Source organism: Pseudorca crassidens, chromosome 9 (genome assembly GCF_039906515.1).
Source record: "Pseudorca crassidens isolate mPseCra1 chromosome 9, mPseCra1.hap1, whole genome shotgun sequence".
Classification (NCBI taxonomy): Eukaryota; Metazoa; Chordata; class Mammalia; order Artiodactyla; family Delphinidae; genus Pseudorca; species Pseudorca crassidens.
The window spans coordinates 4,335,675-4,344,542 of record NC_090304.1 but is presented as its reverse complement, the minus strand read 5'-3'; the positions used below and the strand labels follow the sequence as shown (position 1 = coordinate 4,344,542).

Below are 8,868 nucleotides of genomic sequence, written 5' to 3'. Positions count from 1 at the left end.
TCAGGAAGCTACATCCGAGTAGCATTGTTCACCTGGAGAGGATGGTGAGCACAGGATCCTGAACCTTGAGCCTGATGCTGTGATGGAGTGAGAGTTGGGGGGAGGCGGACATCACAGGTGAAATGAGGAGGATACTTTGCATGTGGGAGGAATGTCAATTGTTGAGGCCAGAGGCTTGCCTGTGGCATATCATATTTTCCCAAAATGACCACAGCAATACTTCCAAGCCCACCTCTTCTTCCAGAACCCTGCCATTCCCCATCACGAGGCAGAGTCCATTTCCCCTTGAAACTGTGACTGTCTTGAACAGACTGCGGCAGTAGTGAGGCTGTGTAACCTCTAAGTTCAGGTCATAAAAACCACACGGCTTCCACCTCAATCTGTCCCCTCCAGTGCTCACCCGTGGAATCCACTCACCATGTTGTGAGGAAGCCTAAGGCATGTGAAGAGACCACACGTGGGTGTTCCGGCCGACAGCCCCACATTAACTGCCCGAAGTGTGAGTGAGTGAGCCTTCCCTGCTATGCCCTGTCCAAATTCCTGACCCACAGACCCCTTGGGCCTAACAAATGGTGAGCTGAGTGTGGGTTCATTGGTTATACAACCATAGGAACTAGAACAATGGTTTTGCAACAGGTTCTACACCCCAAGTCACTGTTCTTGCATCGGAAAAGGGAAGTGGTCCTCAGAATCAAGAGCCTGGTGTAGCTGCAGGAGAAATCCAGTTCCTACCCGGGGCAGGAGGCACACCAAGAAAGGCCACCTGGAGTTGAAGGCCAACCCTCAACGGGCCCGACCCTCCCCATGTCGTGGGAAGGGGATGGATGCTTTCCGGGGGTCCAAACCACACCCTCCATTCCTCTCCCCTGCACCAACTGGAGTCAAAAAGTGCAGGGAAGGAGCAAAGGCCAGCACATTTCTGGGGAGGTGAAGAAGAAGGGGCCTTGGCTCTCTACAGGCACCTCTTCCAGCAGAGCACGGAAGAGCACCTCCCAAATGCTTGCGTCAAATCAAAATTTGAGCCTTGGTCGCAGCCTCTGCCTTCTTGCATTCTTTCTTTCCGTTCTCTGACTCTGTTGCATTATTTGAGTGTTATCTGCATCCTCTCTGCTCCACATCTGGTCCTCCACCTGGCAGCATTGGCATGGCCGGGCACCTGGTTAGAAAGGTGGGACCCTTGCTAGACCCAAACCTGCTAACTCAGAATGTAACAAGACTCCCCAGGCGATTTGCTGGCTCCGCAGAGTTTGAGAAAGTCTGCTCTGCACTGACTCATCGGCAAATTCAGCTCCCTGGGGAAGCAGAGGGACGCTCAGCCCCAGGGGGAAATTCAGAGCATGGACAACCTACACGGCAATCACAGCAGGCACCTGGGGCGATGCCAGCCCCACACACTAGAGGCCGGTGTCATCTGTGCACAGTGATGCCGAAGGGACCTCATGCAGCGTCCAGCTCGGGGACGGCCAATAGGATTATCTCACGAGCAAACCTGGTCGATGGGTGTTAGCCAGGCATCCTGGGCTGAGGGTGATTTGAGAAGGGAGTCTAGAATCTGCAGGGACGAGCGCTGTGATAAATTAGTGATATCTGCCAGGGCTGGGGGGGGGGAGTTGCGGGGGTGCCACGTCTGCTTTATTTGCTCTCCTGGCTAGAATGTGAGGTTAGTTTCCTGCCATTTAAGGCCTCGTTCTCTCTCCCTGCTGGAAGGGCTTCTAAGAGATGGTGCAGCTCATAAGCCCGTCTCTGCACGTGCCAGTCAGCCATCCACCACTCCCGCATTCATGCGGATGAGACGAATATGGGGTCTGGCTTCCAGCCCACCGTGGCCACCCCGGTTGCTCAGGGGCCAGGGAGGCTTCCAAGCCGGCAATGTGGGCGCCCTCCCCCCAGGAGATTCACCGTCTGACTCACTCCCAGTGGCCATGCCCTTTGCAGGCTCTGCTCAACTGTCTGTGGTGCAAGGTGTCCAGGTCTTAATAAGTCTGGTTTCAGTTACTTTCCGAGCTTAAAAGCAAAGCAGTGGAGATGCTGCACAGCCCTCTTTACCCCCAAAAGGCCTGGTCCATTGTGGGAGAATCCCTCGCCCCTCAGAGGGGGCAGCTGTTCTGGCTTTCAGGACCCCCTAGCTCAGACCTTCTCACCCGATCCCAAGCTGCGCAAGGAATGCTGTCCCCATTTCACAGATAAGCAAACCGAGGCTCTGAGAAGCATTGGGAGCTGTTGGTCACACAGCGAATCGGAGGCAGAGCTGGGATGAGCTGAGAAAATCAGGCTCAGCCCTGTGTCCTGCACATGGGCCCAGGGCGCCCTCCGGGCACTGAGCGCCAGCGACAGAGCTGGGAGTGGGCACCGTCGGCAAAGGGAAGCCTCCCCCAGCAACCCCAGAGGAGTATGTTGGCCCCAGACCCTCCCACAGAAGCGCTTTTGGAAGCAAACCTGATGACCTCAGCACATTGTTTCCCATCACACCCTTCCTCCCTCTCCCAAAATCTCAGTGTCTTTGGATCATTTCCCTGCGGAGAGGCCAAGGCAGGCCTGAGGGCCCCAGAAGGGGGCTCCCTCCCAGAGGCTGCTCTTAGCCTCCACCGCCACCCCCCAGCCACCGTGCTGGCCTGCCTGCTCAGCTGGGACACTAGGCAGAGAAACCACAAATAATTCAGCTGTTTAGGAGAACATCAGTCTGGGTTTCCATGGCAACACCCTCTGGAGCCAGCTGTCCCAGCAGCTGACAGCGCAGGGCCAGGCCAGCCCGCATCTCCAGTTGGAGCAGAGGAAATGGGTCCACTCTGGCTTCTGAATCGCCAGGCTGGGGTCCTCCAAGAGGAGGCTGGGCCGGAGGATCTTGGAAACCCACCGGCCACGGGGTGAGTAGAACGAGGGCCTGGGAGAGGGAAGTCTGAAATCGCAGAGCGACCCCACCCCCCGTCATTACACATCACGTCGGCCGCCTTTCGGGCGGGCACATGACACAGGCGTCACCTGTGCCTTCCCAGCTCAGCTTCTGCACCCTGCAAGGTGAGTCCCACTGAGGCCCCACTGGGCAGGTGGGCAAGCAGGGGCCCGACGGGAATCCGTGGCTCGCCTCTGGTTCCAGATCCTGTTTCTGCTCGTGTCTCGATCTGTGGCTGCCGGCTCCCTCTCACCTGGCTCCCAGAGTGTGGGTCCCCCAGGGGCCTCTGCCTGGCCAGCCTCTAAAGGAGCAGAGGATGGGCTGCTGCCCCCAGAGACCCCTGGGGATAACAGGAGCTGGTGTCTCCTGAGGGCTTGCTGTGCGATGCCCGGTTCGTGGTGCTTTTTATGCCCTGTCTCTTTCCTTCCCTGAGAGGGGATGTGCTCTTCTTACCTATCCTGCTTAGGAGAAAAGGGGGGCTCAAGGAGGGGAAGGGGGTTGTCCAGAGTTACACAACTCCTAAGTGGGGGGGCCTCGGTGAGACAGGCGGGGACCTGGGACCCTTGGCTGTGGTGCTGCCGTGCTGGCACCTGGACAGACGTCTCCTTGAGCAACAAAATACAGAGAAACTATAAGGGACTAAAAATAACTGCGTGCATGTGCAGTTGGGGCAAATTATGGACAAGAAGATACAAAAAGACCAAAAACCCGACCGCCACTCAGGGTGTCGTTAGCAAAGCAGGGCACTGCGCGTGCCCGCTGCACACAGCACCACCAGAGGGCTGGGCGAACCCCCTAAGTCACCCCAGGACACACCCCTACCCACCCCCCATAGAAGGAACCAGCTGCCCCACCTCGGGAAGGGAGCGAGGGAACCTGTTACTTGTTCTCACTCCCTCCTGCTGCAGCAGGGGCCCCAGTACAGCCCTGCCTGAATCTCTTGTCTGGCCTCTGATCCATTTCTATTGATTAAGGGGGCCAAGAGCCCTGGTCGGTAACACAGGTGTGAGCCAGACTGACTCAGAACACGTACCAAAGATGCCCTCATGGTGGCCCTGTGGACACTGGTGTGACTCACGCCTCCAGGAGCCCCTTCAATCCTGAGATGCCCAGACTGTCCACAGGCCCTACCCCAGGACAGAGCAGAACTTTAGGGGACGCAGCGTCTCAACCACTCCGGAGCCTGGGAGCAGGCCCTGCAGACTGCCCTTGGGGCCCCCGAGGTCAGGTAAGTCCTGAGCTGGGGGCCCGGGCAGGTGCACAGAAACTGCAGTGAGCTGCTGCTATCCAGGACCTCACCATCTAGGGTAGGAAAGAGGTGTGCACAGCAGCCACAGAGCCACAAACCATGTCATCTGTGTGACCCTGAGAGCTTTTAGTGGCAACGAGGATGGTTCCTGGAGGAGGGGCTCGAGGGCTGGAAGCAGTGTGGAGCCTGAGATGTATAGAGACTGAGGAGTCTGGGAGGCCAGGGAGACCAGGCAGACCACAGCCAGCGGGAAATGCAGTTCTGCTGACTAGGCACGGGAAGTGGCCAACCTGCGGGTGGCTGACGGGCGGGACCAGAGCGGGCACAATGCAATGTAACTTTTAGTCGGTGAGGAAAACAGGGGGGAGACACATAAGACAAAACAGAGGTAGAGTTAGTGGTCAAGATATATGTCATGAGGTCCTCTGTATGTGCTGCTGGCTACAGTGGCAAATTTGATTCTGAGCTCCCTGGCAGCCAATGCAAAAAGGGAAGACCATTCTGCCATTCAGTCAACGAGACATGCAGGATAAAACAGACAAGCTGCTTGGGAGATGCTGGACTACAGCTACTTGTGAAAAAGAAGAGGAGTTTCTTGTCAAGATTGACTTGATGATGCCTGCAGGCATAGCAGCGGGACAACATCCCTGCACAAGGTGATGTCTCGAAGTATCCCTGGGGATAGTAGTATGGCTAAGACCTACTGCAAGGGATAAGCCTGGGAAGACAGGCAGGCAGCAGTCTCCTGGCCAGGCTTCTTCAAGCTGTGCTTGAGCACAGCTTCTCAGCAGGAGTAGGGCATAGCTAAGTGCAAACCTTGCAACCCCCATACCCACAAGGTTCTACGAAGCCCCTGCCCCTCTTGCAGATGGGACCCAACCGCAGTGCTCAGGTGCGCCATGAGTGGGTGGGAGGCACTGCCTTGGAACCTGCCCTTTACACTTGGCTGCACTCTTGAATCACCTACAAGTTTGCAAGACCCGTCTCTGGATCCACCCCCAGTTCTGCTGGGATCCTGGAGCATATGCCCCAGACGTCCATATTTTCGATCTTGTGGGCCACACGTGGTCCCTGACTACTCAACTCTGCCTTTGTTGGAAGGAGCTGTAGGCGCAGGGGCATGCCAGTGTTCCCATCCCTGCACACTGAACTGGGAATTCTCTGTAGCTGTCGTGTGTCACAAACGATTCTTCTTCTTTTGATGTTTTTTTAATTGAATGTTTTTCAAGCATTAAAAATTATTTAACGATCCATCTTCACTCACAGCTGTGCAAAAACAAGCAGCTGATTTGACCCAGGAACTGTAGTTTGCTAACTCCTGATTGAGAATGAGGCATCCCTGTACACTAAAGAAGGTGAGCGTTTGCCGAAAGGGAAACGGCAAGCTTTAGTTCACTTTTGCTTTTGTTTTTGTAATCTTTGGCAAACAATTGCGTTAAGTCTCCCTGTTGTTCTGACTTGCATTTTTCTTTTAAATTTATTTTATTTATTCAACTATAGTTGATTTATAATATTGTGTTAGTTTCAGGTGTACAGCTTCAGATTTTTTTCCATTCTAGGTTATTACAAGATACTAAATATAGTTCCCTATGCGATACAGTAAATCCTTGTTGTTTATCTATTTTGTGTATAGTGGTGTGCATCTGTTAATCCCGTACTTCTAATTCATCCCTCCCCACTTCCCCTTTGGTAACCAGAAGTTTGTTTTCTATGTCTGTGAGTCTATTTCTGTTTTGTAAATAAGTTGATCTGTAGGGTTTTTTTTAGATTCCACATATAAGTGATATCATATGATATTCGTCTTGTTCTGCCTGACTTCACTTAGTATGATAATTTCTAGGTCCATCCATGTTGCCGCTGATTTGCATTTTTTTTCATGGTGATGATCTATGGTGGGGTTGTTCACACATGGTGGGTTTGTCCTCCTGGGCTCAGGGAGGGCTTGTACTTCCCATGGATGCAATCCTGAGAGCCAGGGTCTCTATACCCTTCCTCTGCCACCCTTTCCCCCAGTGATCTTGACAACGAGCAGAGACCCTGCTGCTTTCCACTTGACAGGTAGCATGAGCAAGAAATAAACTTTTATAGTTTTAAGCCCCTGAAATTTGGGGGATGTTTGTTATGACAGCATAACCCAGACTATGCATCTGTTAGCAGCCTGTATTTATTTTTTCAACAGTTTTTTTCACGTCCCTGGTAATTTTCTATTGACTTATATTATTTTGCTATATTCATTTTTCAGAGCTGCGGATGTGTCAAAAATATTAACCCTTCTAGTGACGTGATTATTTGGTTACCAGCTGGAAATCTCCTTAAAAGGTGATTGGCCCTAGGATTTAACTGCTGTCAGGAAGAAGGACGGAGATCCAATGTTTCTGCAACTGGAATCATCATTTTTAGCATACTTCTTTCGACGTGTCACTAACTGAGCGTTAACAAATCTGTTTCAACTTGCTTGATTACCTGTGGGTACCTGTTTCAACCACTTCATCTCGGCAGGCTCACGGGGCAGTTTCAGTGTTCAAAGCTGGATCTTGTACTTGCACTGGCCCGGAGATTGTTTTAAGAAATGATTTTTTTAAAATAATTGGGCTTGGCAGGAAGGATGACAGCAGCTTTTCTCAGAACACAGCTCCATGAAACCAGTTCCTGAAAAACACTGCATCTGGGAGGCAGAGTTTTATGGCCAGAGAATCAGGGGCGATCTGCACGTGCCTTTGTGAAAATGGTGTTGCAGGATCATCCCTGGCGCTGAGTGGGGGTGGCTGCTCAAGGCCGGTAACACCAGCTCCTTAACCGCTTTGCCCAGGGAACGCTCTCTGCCAGCAAAGCCGTGAAATAAGTGTGTGGAACAACGGCTTTGGGAGAAGTTCACCTGAAGAGTGAAATTAGGGGTCTCATCGCCCATTTAACCAGGGCTTGGAGCAGAGCCTGAATTATTTTTAGAGGACCCCCATGGCCGTTGGCGAACCCCCTTTCCAAGATGGGTCGCCTTCCTTTTAGTCTTGAGGCTTATGGGGCTGCCCTCCCTCCCCACCATCCCCTGGGACTGGGTTCCACGGGAAAGCCACCCCAATTCTCTGCTGCTGGACACTTGCTAAACTCTGAGTCCCGGGTTTTGCACGGAGGACAGGTAATCCAGCTTACCTGAAGCCAAGGTTCTAAACCTGGCTGCATGGGAGAATCACCTGGGAGCTCTGAAGATTCCTCATGCCTGGACCGCACCCAGAGCAGATTAGATCTAGACCCTCATGGGGCCGACACCTCAGGCCTGGGAAGGTTCTGGGTGGCCAGATCCCTGAGTGGGACCAAGCTTGGCCAGAGCGGCTGGAGCCTGGTGGGGAAGGGAAGGAGGGAGGTGGTGTGGCCAGCGGGCAGACCACCAGAAGGGGCTTAATCTGCTTGAAAGGTGATGCCGCTGGTGCCCCCTCTCTGTGTACACGTCCCCAGGCTGTGCTTTGTTTCAAGATGGTGATGGGAGTGCCTGGCCAGCGTTGGCTGCCCTTAAACTCTGTCATACACACGCCACCCCCAGCCCTGCTCCTACCCCACTGCAAGAACCTGTGTGCCACAGGGATACGGAGACACTCCTGCCCCCCGGACACCATGGACCCTGAGTGACTGTTCATGAGAGCCACCCTCAGGGAGGACAGGTGGGCTGCTCCCTGATAGAGGAAGAAAGTTCTAGAACACGTGAGGCTGGCGACAAGAATTCCAGGCTGAGGGGAACATATGAGCCAAAAACATGATCTCTGGAGGCAGAACTCACAGACCAGGGATGGGAACAGGGACCTTTGGAGTGACGGGAGCCCAGAGGGTATGAAGGCTTGAAGGGGGAGATAAGGCTGGGAAATAAACTGGGGACCCACGGAAGCCCCTCCAGACTTGGGGAGGGGCTGCAGCGTGAAGGCGTTTGTTTGGTGAATTCACTGTGACCGGACTGGGGCCATGCAAAACAGCAACAATAATAATAAAGTGTTTCCTGAGCGGTCCAGGCTGGCCGCTCAACGAGTTCCAAGCCTTGACTGCCTCTGATCCTGTCGCAGCCCTGTGAGGTGGGTGCGGTTATCACCTCCACTTTATAGGTGGAGTAACTGGGGCTCCAGCAAGACCACAGGGCAGTCATTAGCAGAGGCTAGATTTTATTTTCCATCAGATACCCAGGAAGAAAACCAGGAAACACAGTGGTGGCTGCCCTGTGTGTGTCTGAGAGGCCAGGGGGCCAGGGTGGGGGGACACCGAAGAGTGGCAGAAATGCAGCACAGCGGGTGGAGCTTCGGGGAATAAACAGCTGTGCCGACAGGAATACCGACCCGCATCGCTGATCCAGGTTCCAAAATCCAGAGAGCTCTGAATCCCAGAGTTCCCTCATGCGGTTCTTGGCATCAAAAATTGACCTGCAATTTTCGGCAACAAAACTTCACCTGGCCGGTCAAATCTTTGTCTCTTTCGAGGTGGGTATTCCTACATGTCATAGATTTAAAAGTGGGGTACCACTCCGGCCCCCGCTGGGAGGGTGGCATAATAGAATGGGATTCATACCCAATTACCTTTCTAAAATCCCCAAAGTCTTGTCTTTTGGCGAAGGGTGGTCTTTGGTCCTGCTGGGGAGGTCCTGCTGTCAGTTCTGGGGGTCAGGAGCCCCCAGTTCTAGGTCCAGCCCTGCCCCTCCCTGTTGGTGTGGGCTCAAGTCGGTGCACGTCTTTCCCGGGCAGTGGGATGGGAGACG

General features: G+C 53.7%; 1 long non-coding RNA gene across 3 annotated transcripts; it reads left to right on the top strand.

Moving 5' to 3' along the window:
* Nucleotides 1-2,528: 2,528 nt before the first annotated feature.
* Nucleotides 2,529-8,646, top strand: LOC137229864 (uncharacterized). Of its 3 annotated transcripts, none has more exons than XR_010945889.1 (5): nt 2,529-2,864; nt 4,015-4,118; nt 4,617-4,795; nt 5,406-5,494; nt 6,382-8,646. It is a non-coding gene; the product is annotated as an uncharacterized lncRNA (long non-coding RNA). The 3 variants fall into 3 exon arrangements; XR_010945888.1 differs by having other exon boundaries at nt 4,587-4,795; XR_010945887.1 differs by having other exon boundaries at nt 4,606-4,795; nt 6,382-8,645.
* The last annotated feature ends 222 nt before the right edge of the window (nt 8,647-8,868 follow it).